Source organism: Tupaia chinensis, unplaced genomic scaffold (assembly GCF_000334495.1).
Source record: "Tupaia chinensis unplaced genomic scaffold, TupChi_1.0 Scaffold144702_1, whole genome shotgun sequence".
NCBI lineage: Eukaryota > Metazoa > Chordata > Mammalia > Scandentia > Tupaiidae > Tupaia > Tupaia belangeri.
Window position 1 is genome coordinate 1192210 of NW_006204563.1, and position 11276 is coordinate 1203485.

An 11276-nucleotide genomic window follows, 5' to 3' on the forward strand; every position below is an offset into this window, starting at 1 on the left:
CTTTCTCCCCCTCTCACCCTCTCTCTGTCTCTGGTCAAATTAAGAAATTAATGAATAAATAAAATAAATAATTATTAAAAAAAAAAAGAAATACCTACGTTGGGACCAGCAGTTAGCGTAATGGCTATGTCACTGGACTCCTAGGTAGTCGACTGCGGTTCATGTCCTGGACCCGGTGGCTTAAAACTCACGCCGGGCGCATAGGCATGCGTGCCCAAGATCCCAAGGAGAATGGAGGAGAAGAGATTGCAGCGTGATCATCCCCCCTGGGGGGTGATTTCTCGCTATCTCTCTCTGTCTGGCAAGTGCCAAGCGCCTATAGCAAAAACCTCTAAAAAAAAAAAAGGAAAGAAACACCTAAGTTGAGTCTGAAGCATAATTTTAAAAACAGTTTTACTGAGGTTTAATTCACATACCACATAATTCATCCATTTAATGTGTATTGTATTGATTTCAGTGTATTCACAACTGTTCGGTCAATTTTAGAAAAAAAAGTTTTAATTTGCTAGAGGATATATATGCTTACTGGAGACAAATGGGAAGGTGGGATGAGAAAACACACCTCATGAGAATGGCCACACTGTAATCTCTTCTTCTTTGTTTCTCCTCTCAGGACTTTGGGCATATACACTCAATAAAATTGTAAATGCTGAGTTATATGGTAACCCTATGTTTTGTTTTGTTTTAATTATTCTTACTTTAGGAACTGACAGATTGTGTTCCAAAGTAGATGGTCCATATTGCATTGTACCAGCATTGTGTGAGGGTTCCAGTTTCTCCACATGATTGCTCAAATTTCTTATTTTCAATTACTTTTTAAAGTTAGAGCCATCGTAGTAGTGTGTGGTGGAATGTCATTGTGGATATAGTTTTTATTTCCCTAATGACTAATGTTGGCTATATTTTGTGTGCTTGTTGTCTAGTCTATTTCTTCTTTGAGAACATGGTGATTTCAGTCCTTTTCCCATTTTATAAATTGGGTTGTCTGCCTTTTGTTGTTAAGTTGTAAAAACTCTTTTTATGTTCTAGACACCAGATCCTGATTAAATACATAATATGCAAATATTTTCTCCCAATCTGTAGATACTCTTTTTGGTTATTTGCCAATATTCTTCAATACTTCAAATCTTTCCATTATGAACAGTTCAATTTATTTAAATTTTTGTTGTTGGTCATGCTTTTGGTATATAAAACAAACCATTTCAAAATACAAATTTAGGGGGCCAGCAGTTAGCGTAATGGCTATGTCGTTGGACTCCCATGCAGTCAACCGCGGTTCGCGTCCTGGACCCAGTGGCTTAAAACTCACGGCGGGCATGTGTGCACGCGTGCCCAAGATCCTGAGAGGAGAACTAAGGAGAAGGGATTGCGGCGTGGCCAATCCCCCTAGGGGTTGATTTCTCATTTTCTGTCTGTCTCTGTCTGTCTAGCGCATGCGCCCTATAGCAAAAACCTCTCAAAAAAAAAAAAAAAAAAGAAAATTACCTTTATATTATTTCTAATAGTTTTAAGGTGTTAACTCATATTTATATCACTGGTCTACTCTTGAGTTAATTTTTGTTGTTAGGCAAGTATATAACTTCATTTTACATGTGGTTATCTAGCTGTCTCAGTGCTATTTGCTAATGGAATTATTCTTTCTTTTTTTGAGAGGTTTTTGCAATAGGATGTGTGTGCTTGCCAGAGAGAGAGAGAGAGACAGAGAGATAGAAAGTGAGAAATCACCCTCCAGAAGGAATGGCCATGCTGCAATCCCTTCTCCTCCATTCTCCTTTTGGGATCTTGAGCACACACACATGAACCTGTAGTGAGTTTAAGCCACTGGGTCTGGGACTCAAACCATGGTCAACTACATGGCAGTCCAGCAACATAGCCATTATACTAACTGCTGGTCCCAAATAAGATATTATTTTTGAAAATAAGAAAGTATAAATTATTTTGAAGCCTTTTTAAAAATTTTTTTACTATAGGGTATGTGTGATCACCAGAGTGACAGAGTGACAGAAAGTGAGAAATCACTCCCCCCAGGGATGAAGGCCATGCTGCAATCTCTTCTCTTCCACTCTCCTCTCGGGATCTTGGGCAGGAGTAGAAATGTTTTCTTAATTTCACCTTTGGATAGCTCATCACAAGTTTTCAGAAATAAAACTGATTTTTATAAACTTATATCCTACAATCTTGTTGAATTAATTTTTTCAATATAATATTTTTATATTTTTATAATATTGGGCCAATGGAAGAGTCATGATGTATTTTTTCTATGTGAAAATGCATCATGACTCACCTATTTATCACATACTTTTCTCCATTTGTAAAGCCATATCAATGGCAAATAAAGCTTCATGTCTTTCCAATATGGATGCCTTTTATTTATTTTCTACCCCTATTGTCCTAAATGTCCTACAATAGATGACTGATTAAAAGTAGTAAGAGTGTACATACATGCCTTTTGTTCTGATCTTTTATCATTAGGAATAACTTGATTAATTAAACTGAAATGCTATAATATAAATGATTAACTCAATGAAGAAATAAACAAAGAAAGAGTAATAGAGGGACTAAAACTGCATGATACATAGAGAAAGAAAACACAAAATGCAGCCCTCACTTAGAGTATAATAACAATAGCATTAATGTGAACTTGTTAAAAAGATTGATTCTATAAAAAGACAAATATCATCAATCTGGGTAAAAGAAAAACAAAAACAAAAAATAACAGTATGCTGTCAAAGTCATGTATATCAGAGTTACACATATAATGGAAGTAAAACTATGGAAAAGATGTAGAGAAGTTCTCCCTTATCTGTGTTTTCAATTTCTGTGGTTTCAGCTACCCCCACAGCCAACCACAGTCCAAAAACAGTAAAATAAATATTTCAGAAATAAATCATTTATAAGTTTAAATAACAGATAATCCTCCTCCTGACACATCATCTAAAGGTCAGTAGTAGCTTAATGCTAGGTCACTATGCCTAAACATGCACTTTCACTGAAAAAAAAAAAAAAAAGACGAAAGTAAACCTAACACAGAAGAAGTAAAGAAATAGTAGTGTTATTTTTAAAAAATAGAGAATAATAAGGCAACAGAGAAAAGCAATGATCTGACCTGTGCTTTATTGTTCTTTGAATGTTTCAGAGAATTTAGTAGTAAAATCAAATGGGCTTAGCCTTTTTCATAGGTAGTGTTTTGTTTGAATTTCTAGGGAGCACATGTACTTCTCAGAGAGAGACAGAGAGAGATATTTACAGTAGAGCTTGGTGATGTCACATCCTTTTTCTTTCATTTCTCCATTGTATCAGGATTTGGAGCATTCACATATATACTAGGTGTTTTCAAGCTGCCAGGGTTGAGATTTGAGCTGCAGTTGGCCATGTGGGATCTGGCTTTCTAATGTGTGGCATTCACTACTGACTGAATCTTCCCTATAATTAAAAAAAAAATTCCAGAGGGCAAAGAAATCAAAGACCTCTACAAGGAAAACTATGAAATACTTATAAAAGAATTGAAAATGACATTTTAAAAAAAAGTGAAAACATCTCATGTCCCTGAATTGGAAGAATTAATATAGTCAAAATGGAGTCCTACTCAAATTAATCTACAAATTTAATGCAATCCCAGTCAAATTACCAGAACTATTCTTCATAGATTTAGGAAAAAAAAAATAGAATTTGTCTGGAGTCATAAAAGACCCTTATTGTCGAGCAATCTTTTGACAGAAGAGTGGAGTAGGAGGCCTCTCACTTCTGACCCAAAATATATTACAAAGCTGTGATAAAACAGCATGGTATTGGCACAAAAACAGGCATGTGGAACAATGGAACAGAAAAGAGACTCCAGAAATAACCCCCCAAACACACAGGCAACTCATTTTTGACAAAGAGTACCAGTCAATCCAGTGAGGAAAGAAAATCTCTTTAGCAAATGGTACTGAATAAACTGGGTATCCACCTGTCGAAAGATGAAACTGGATCCCTATTTCTCTTAGTTAAAAAACAAACAAACAAACAAACGAACAAACTCAAAATGGGTCATAGATCTAAACCTAAGATCAAACTATAAAACTACTAGTGGATAAAACAGGGGATACTCTTGAAGACATCAGAGTAGACAAAGACTCCTAATATAAGACCACTAAATCATAGGCACTAATCTCAAAAAACAGACAAGTGAAATTACATCAGGTTAAAAAGTCTCTGCTGAGCAAACAAAACAATAATTAGAGTGAATCAGTAACCCTTGGAATGAGAGAATATAATTGCAAACTATTCTTCAGATAATGGACTGATAATCAGAATATATAAGGAACTCAAGCAGCTAACATGGAGGGGAAAAAAAGATTAATAGAATTAAAAGATGGGCAAATGGGCAAATGAACTAAACAGAAAACTTTCTCTTTCTTTTTTTTTCTTTTTTTTGAGAGGTTTTTGCTATAGGGCGCATGCGCTTGCCAGACAGACAGAGAGAGACAGAGAGACAGAAAGTGAGAAATCACCCCCCCCAGGGGGGATGGCCATGCCACAATCCCTTCTCCTCCGTTCTTCTCTCAGGATCTTGGGCATGCATGCACACACCCCCAGCATGAGTTTTAAGACACAGGTCCAGGACACGAACCGTGGTTGACTACATGCGAGTCCAGCAACATAGCCATTATGCTAACTGCTGGTCCCTAGACAACTTTTTAAGGAAGGTACACAAACAGCCAAAAAGCATGTGAAAAAATAGTTCAACAACCCTTATCATAAGGGAGATGCAAATCAAAATCACAATGAGATACCCCAGTCAGAATAGCTAAGATTAAAAAATAAAAAAATGATAAGTGCTAGCAAGGGTCTGGTGAAAAGGGAACTCTCCTATGCTGTTGGTAGGAATGTAAATTAGTAGAGCCACTGTGGAGAACATATTGAGGTTCCTCCTCAAAGACCTATAAATGGAAATGCCGTATGATACAGAAATTCTACTCCTGGGTATCTACCACAACTGAGGAATACACTCAGTTGGAAAAGTACTTGCACATCCATATTTATTGTGGCATTATTCACACTTGCTAAGACATAGAACCAATCTAAATGTCCATGAACAGACAAATGGATTAAAAAAGTGTGACACATATAACATTATAGAACTACTCGGTCACAAAAAAAATGAGACCCTGGAATTTGATAGAAAGTGGATTAAGATGGAAGATTTATTACTAAGAAAAACAAGCCAGACTATGAAACAGACATTATATGTCCCCACTCAACATATACCAAATGTCTGCACTTTGTGGCAGAAACAAAAAGACTGAAAGATATAAAAGCATGGAGAACATTTACAGATAACAGAGATAGTGTGGGAGGAGAGCAGGAAATGGAGGAGGGTGAGAGGAAGGGATCAAGGAGATAAAGAAACAAAACATTTAGGGGTCACAAAAATGGAAAATTATCTGTTGAAGATAATATGTATGGTAATATCTTTAATTAGACTAATACACAATTTATCCATGATAGGAAAATTCATTTTGCATGCTGCATGATATACAGTGATTGAATGTATTTAAAAAATATCAAAAAATAACACTCAAAGCATTACTAACTTGTCTAAGAAAAAAGAAGAGATCATTCCAATCACTAATATCAGAAATGGAATTTGCAGAGGTAAAGAGGTTTATAAAAGAATAAAATAAAAAATGATGGTCCAATGAATGAGATAACTTAAATGGAATGAATAAATTCCTACAAGGACACAAACTACTGAAACTGATTCAGTAGGAAATAAACAATAAAAATAGACTCACAAAAAAAGTAAAGATTGAAGCTGGCCCTATGGCATGGTGGTTAAGGGAGCAAAACTCCACATCATCAACCTTGGTATGCCAGGAGCATGTGCCTGAGTTCCCAAAATTCCAACAGAATAAAGAAATGAAGGAGAAGAGATTGTGGCATGACTACACTGGGAATTCTTTGTCCCTTTCTCTATATCCCTCTGTATCTCTGACTTGTGCACATGCCCTCTGAAATTTTTTTTTAATAGGAAAGATCGACTCAGTAGTTAATGCCACACATTAGAAAGCCAGATTCTACATCGCCAACTGCAGTTCAAATCTCAGTCCTGGCAGCTTGAAAACTCATATGGTGTGTGTCTGTGTGTGTGTGTGTCTGTGTGTGCATGTGCACAGGCCCCAAATCCTGATGGGATAGAGAAATGGAAGAAAAAGGATGTGGCACCACAAAACTCCATTGGGGAATTTACTTTTTCTTTTTTGGCAAGCATATGTGCCCTCTGGAAATTAAAACAAAACAAAACACTATCCATAAAAAAGACCAGGCACAGGTGATTTCACTGCTGAATTCTATGAAACATTCAAAAAAAAAAAAACAATAAATCACAAGTGTTCAATTACTTCCACAAAAAAGTAGATAAAGAGAGAGGACTTTACAACTCATTTTATGGCATATTATTCTGATAATAAAACTAAACAAAGATATCACAAAATAACTAAAAAATTATATCTCTTATAGATAGAAAAATCTTCAGAAAATACTAGCACACCACGTCCAGCACAGTAAAAAAGAATAATATAACACAAGCAGGTGGGATTTACCACAGGGATATAATGTTGACGTAATAACTAAAAATCGTATTAGTAAAATAAAGGAAAAAATTTGCATGTATCTCAACAGATGCCGTAGAAGCATTTGACAAAATCTAACACCCTTTCATGATCAAAACACTCAATGAACTAGAATAAGAGAGCAACTTCGTCAATCTGATAAACGGTGTCTATGAAAAACGCAGAGGGAACATCAGATTTACTAGAGCCTGGTGCATCTTGTAGGGTCAGGATGAAATGAAATGTTAAAAAAATAAAACCACGAGGATTTGAGTATGGCAAAGGGAAACAGGAACCAAGCAAACAAGCTCCCAGTGGTTAAAATGGAATTTTTGAGCAAAATATAAATAACATGGCACTGAATTTTAACAAATTTTGTACACACACATCATGTTGCTGAGATGTGATAAAAATGGCACTTTACCTATATGCCATTCCTCGCCAAAATTCACAACTCCAGTAGAAACATGAGAAAAACATAAGACAAGTCCAATTGAGGAACATTTCACCAAACACCAGACTAATATTCCAAATATTCAAGCTTATGAAAAAATATACGTATATATATAGATATAGGTATATATAAACACACATACTATATATACACACACACATATATACATATACATATGTGTGTATGTGTGTGTGTGTGTATATACACACATACACACACACACACACACACCAAACACTGTCCCATCAATGCAGAGGTATAGGAGTCATGGCAATTAAAGTGAACAAGATCCTGGAATCAAAAAAGTACATTAGATAAAAAATAAAGAAATCAAAATATGTACTTTACTAAATTATAATGGCTCAATATAGTTTATTGATTTGACTGAATTACAATGATTCAATATGCTTTTATTATTATGACAAATATAGTGTATAAATAATAGAGGAAATTGTATGTAAAATATATAGGAACTCTATACTATTTACAATTTGTCTAAAAATCCTAAACTATTATAAGCTTTCCAAAAAATTACATTGAAAAGTAAAGTTGTCAATCCCTTCTTGAGAAGCAAAGGGTGGTGGTAGTAGAACTTGGGAGAATCAGCATGCCATGGATGGCAATGGCTTTACAGATCATTTTAGTTTCTTTTGGTAAGACAGCATTAAAATTTTCAAGCAAGAGGGGGATTATTTTTTTTTCTTTCTGGCAAATAAGAGCTGGTAAAATTTATGTTCAAGGTGGCCAACTTCATCAGAATCTGCCCATATATTCCCCTTCAGTTTTTAAGATCATATATGCCTTTTCATGTGACATTTTCCCTGTCTTCCTTTCAAAAACCATCTTAACTAGTTAAGCCTTTCATGATAGCTCAGGTGTATATTAGTAGCTCTGATGATCTCTCCTTCCAAATAAAATGAATTACCAAAATTGCTACTCATAGTTTCATCTACTGTGCAAATTTCTGCTCACCATCTGTCCTTCATACCATTCTTGAGAGGCTGTCATGATATACAGTACACATCCTACTGTAAATTTTAGTGCATACATATCTCAGTTCTGGCATAGCTATCTTGTTAGGGCATGTAAGATATGTGTCATGCCTTGTTCATCAGATATACTTAGGATAATATCATAAATATAGCATATCAGACTATTACATGGAATTTAAGACAGTGGTCTCCATGAAAAGTATTTTGCAAGAGAGTTAATAGTGCTCTCTTGTATGGACAATGACATGGACTAGTGCTTTGGCATTCAAAAGTTTAATGCATTTCATCATCCTAATTAAAGAAGATTTCAAGTAGGAAGTTTTCACACCATTGGTTGCATAGCAATATGAATCCCAGGGATTTAGGGAAACAGAAGACCAGATTAGGAAAAGAAGTTATGATTTCATTCACATCTTTATGACAAATGAGTTCTTGGTTGCATAAGATGTCATTAAAGAAACTAAAATTGTACTGTGTTTCTAAATTAAGACAACACTGGAGAATGATTTATGAATTAGTTTGTTTTAAACCAGAGTTTCCCTCTTGAGAACCCCACAATCTTGCATTTCTAAGTTTTATATAAATGTGTCAAATGATGCCTGCAGGGTCTTATGCCTCAATGGCAACAAAACGCTCCAAGAGTGTAGACAAAAGTTTCTTCTGATCATGGGTGAGGCAAGGTACTGTAGCTCAACCCATAAGCACCTCAAAGACATAAGAGCAGCTGATCTGTGAGTCTGTGTCCAGTGACTCTCTTAGCAGCAGTTATTTTCCTCTGTGATTGCAAAAATGGCAGAAGCCATTTTCAAGTGTTCTTAGCTGCTGTTGTTCATTAAATGAATGTGTTATATCAACAGTTAACTGAAAGGGTTTGACTTCTAACTTACATAATAAGAAAAAAAAATTACTCCATTTGTCCTCATCTTTCTTTGCTGGTTTAATGACCACAAATGATAACATGACCCACATTTCTCAGGTCAGAAAACCCCACATTCCTGGCTTGCACTGCTTATCCAAGTTAACATCAAGTCCTGCTAATGTTTCTTAACTGTCTCTGAAATAAATCTGTCTTCCCTACTTTCACTATTACCACTTTTGTCTGGCATTCATCATTACCAAGAGCCTCCTGATATACTATCCATTGCCATACTTTAATTCCCCCATGTGAGCTTTTTAGAAAGAGAGTACTTTTTTCTTTCAGAAAGAAGAAAATTACAAGACAATATTTATGCATTCAGAACTCTAGACCACATAAATGACTTTCGGCTTACAAATGTAATATTGTTTTATTTCAGAAGACATTAGCTTAAGAGATGGGTAAAGATAGATAGGGAGTGTAGATTTATGAGGTGAATGAAGGTAAAACATTTCTAAAACATTAAGCATTTGATTTTCATTACTAGCTAGGATATAAATCAGCAAACAGTTTTGGCTTCTTTAAAGTAATAGTTCAGATTTTGTCCCTTTAATATATAAAGAGTTTGATTTTGATGATTTTCTCTTATATAGGACTGTGATCTGAATGTTGTCAAGTCCCCAAACTCCATATGTTGAAATTTTAATCCCCAAGGTAATGGTATTAAAAGGTGTGGATTTAGAGAGGCAAGGAGGTCATGAGAGCAGAGCTCTCTTAAATAAGCTTGGTGTCCTTACAAAAGTAGCCTGCAAGGGCAAGGTTGCCTCTTCCACCATCCAAGGTTACAGTAAGAAGACCACTGTCTGTGAGCAGGTGGTCCTCAGCAGACACAGCATCTACTGGTGTCCCCGTATGGGGCTTTCTAGACTTGCCAACTGTGAGAAATAAATCTCATTGTTTACAAACCACCAAGTATATGCTTCTATTTTTTGTCTTCTAACTTTTTTCTTTTTCTTTTTAATTAATTAGTATCTATTCATTCCCTGAGCATCATGACAGCATACAAAATGTCATTTCCCATTCAGAATATACTGCACAGTGGCTTAATCATACATGTTATCAGTAATTTTCCATTTCTAGTGTGTGTGTATAGACACACACACGTGTGTGTATATATACATATATATGTATATATACACATACACACACGTGTGTCTACACACACACATATATATATATATATGAATTTCCTATTTCTCACCCTCTGCCATTTTCCTCCCTCCTCCCACACAAACTGATGTCTACAGTTGTTTTCCATTCTTTTTCCCCACATTTTATTGATTCACAAAATAGCATAAATGATCTAATTTCTAATTACTTTCAATAGCAAATTCAGCATATATATATATATATATATATATATATTATAGCTGACTAAGGTCATTAAATAGCTATTTTTTTAATATACCTTTTAATTTCAAAAAAGGCAGCTTTAGCATTAATAAATCAAAGAAATGCTAAGGAACTCTGCTTAAAATTTAAAGCCAGGAAACAGGTTTGGATTCTGTTCTAATAGTAGTTTCATGAACCTATCAGCAGCTTAAGACAGAACAAAAATCCTTAAAAATGGAAAACAAAGCATAGAACAAAATCAGCCATGTTTTAGTCAAAAGTCATAAAATTCCATTTTACCAGTTCAGTCTCATGTACTTTATCTTCTGTTGTGGTTTAATCTTCCTGATTAAATTCTGGAATATAATATGCAACTCCAGACTTGTCATTATGATTAAATTGGCCATTTTCTTAGTTTTTGAACACTTCTGTGTGTCTATATTTAATTTTCCTGGTATAGTACTCCCTTCCGAACTTCTTGGAGATCTAGTCTGGTACTGGTAAATTCAGGTTTTATTTATCTGAGAATGTCCTTGTCTTTTCTTACCATATGAAAGATAATCTAGCCGGATACAGTATTCTTGGTTGAAACTGCTTTTCCCTTAACACTTTGAATATATTTTCCCATTCTTTCTTCACTCACATTGTTTCCAATGAGAGGTCCACTGATAGCCTGATGGGATATCCTTTGTAGGTAACTTGATGCTTCTCTCTTGCCAATCTTAGTATCTTGCCCTTGTCTTTGTGGTTTTGGTCAATCTGGCTATAATGTGCCTTGGAAAAGATCTTCTTGGGTTGATTCTATTTGGGGTCCTTTGTATTTCTTGAGACTGGAGATATATATCTATATATCTATATATTTATCTGGAGAGGTTTTTGCAATAGGGCATGCGTGTTCACCAAAAAACTCCTCCATTCTCCTTTCAGGATCTTGGGAATGCATGCACACATGCCCGGCGTGAGTTTAAGCCACTGGGTCCAAGACTAGA